The sequence below is a fragment of the Penaeus monodon genome, chromosome 5, assembly GCF_015228065.2.
Source record: "Penaeus monodon isolate SGIC_2016 chromosome 5, NSTDA_Pmon_1, whole genome shotgun sequence".
NCBI classification, from domain to species: domain Eukaryota; kingdom Metazoa; phylum Arthropoda; class Malacostraca; order Decapoda; family Penaeidae; genus Penaeus; species Penaeus monodon.
In genome coordinates, this window is record NC_051390.1 from 23,237,007 (window position 1) to 23,239,506 (window position 2,500).

Here is a 2,500-nt window from a genome sequence, read left to right on the forward strand (position 1 = left end):
GATATCACACCATGTTGCTCTTATCCCTTCAAATCCCATCATTTTTAAAATACATTAGCCTTCAATTTCTCTTCTCCCTTCCAAGTATGAGAATTATACCTAACAGATCCATTTTCACTTTGCATCCTAAGGCAATCTGAATCTTGTGTATCTTATCCAAGTAATCTTATCCAACAACTGCATCAAACATGTTACTCTATAATTACTTTCTTTCTTTCTATGATATGACACGCACACACACGCACACGCATGCACGCAAACACACACACACACATGCATGCACACACACAAAGACACGCACACAAAGACATGCACGCAAAGACACACACGCAAACCAATTTCTGGGTAGTGAGTTCTCTCTTTTCAATACCAAAGGTATATGTAATAAAAAGGTTATTTATTTATCAACTGTGCATAAATCCACAATATTTTTACCTTATTCAACAGGATTCATAAGGAAGACATATGATGGCAAATGATCTAATGCATTAAATCTGTGAAGTAACAAGAAATCCATGTACAATTTTCACCTCTTCAAAGTATCTACAAAAACATCACATGTTCTCCTCTGCTTAACACTGCTGTACAGTGTCTTAATGGTATCCTTATTGAACTTTTCCTCGTCAATCTCCATTCCATAGTACATTCCATGTTATCAAACATCTATATAAAAAACAAAATATGAATACAGTATCAGTCTCCTAAGCTTAAATAAATAACAACCCTCCCAGACCTGGACTCGAACCTAGGTCACTCCGGGTACGAAACCGGAGGCCAGTGCTAAACCAACCATGCCACACAACCCACTAAAAGGAGTGTGCAACTAGGATCTTACTAGCTCCATAGACATTACCTATCTACTCATACTAGAGTAATGATAGCGAAGTTTTACGCTCACTCCCCGTGGGCACTCGGTAGAAATTGATTTAGCAATTAAAATCCTAAGTCAGATGTACTGAGGTATATTTATGAAAGATGAAATAATGCAATGCTGCATTGATATCGATAAATAACAACCCTCCCTTATTAACTAACACTTGTACAGCTCTTTGTATCACATTCAGGATATTCAAGATAAACCATACGCATCATTTAAATGGTAATTTTTGTTTTTCTTTCTTCACCTCTGAACCACAATATAGTATTAATACACTATTAGACTGATAATAAAGAAAAGATAACATGCCCACAAGTAACCCAGTTGTTAGCAAGCATAAATTTGCAGAAAAACTCAAACAAGTGCATGGGACTGTCTGACACCAATTATGAACCTGAGGAGTGACTTGACATCCATGACCTATACATTATTAACCGCTACCAACATAACAATTATTTGATACATCTGGAAAGAAGGCATAAAATAATGCATGCCTTTCTGTGCTTGGGTAAGTCATGGTTGGGCACACAAGATAACATCCCAAGGATGTGATCATCTGGGATTTTTCACTATGACACAATAGGACATTACTCATCACCAAAGAGTTGAAATCATTATGCAGACATACAGCATTATACATACTGAGCATCCAAGGGTTAATTATGCCTATAATACAGTCACATGTGCCTTATGAAAATTAACCTTCTGGATCCAATTGATTTAACTGTCACGTTATGAAAAAATTTGGCTGAAGCCTATGGTGACGGGAATATGCTGACATGAAAAATTTGTCTGCAGGCCAGGGTGATGGGAATGAGTCATCATGAGTGCACAAAACTCTTAGAGGAAGATTAGACTCAGTGTGCATTTAGAAAGGGGCTCTTGCATTACTTCCATTGATAAATAAGGGTGGAATGTCCCATGCATGAGCCAGGCTTGGAAAGGCACCGGCTCCAGGGAGAACACTTTTTCGATGTTTTGAATCCAGTAGTGCAGCGTGTTTTACAGAATACTGAATATGAAAATGTTAAAAAATGATACATAACAAAATGTTACTTATTGTTATTGTACAGACTTGTAGACTACCTAAAGAGATGATATGTAATCTGTGCAAGGAAAACAGACTGTTACCATCTTGAAACAGCATATACCATGGAAAATGAAATGAAATGAAAAGAAAGAAAGAAAAAAAAAAACATAAATAAGAAACAACACTGCAAAGCAGAGACAAGGAGTCTAAATACCACACATGAGCAGTCTACAAGCCACACACACAGGATAGTTGCCATTCAATAAAGCCTAATGTCCAGAATTTATGGTCTGCAAGGCACCCGGATCCATAGGGTTAATTTTCATTGGTAACATACGCCTATTGACCTGCCCCCCTGTCAGTGCCATTCTAGCCTACTCACAACAGGACTTAAAATGCCATACCAGGGGTCTCACATCATGTCACCGAGTGAGAAACTAGAAGCACAGAAAATATACACTTAGCCCATTTTCTATGTATCTTAGGACTATTTAAAATGAAGGGCCATAAGGGACACAAGTCCCAGTACATTTAGCAACTTGCAAGAATACAAAATTATACCTGAAAATAGTTGCTAGCATACTCATACAGTC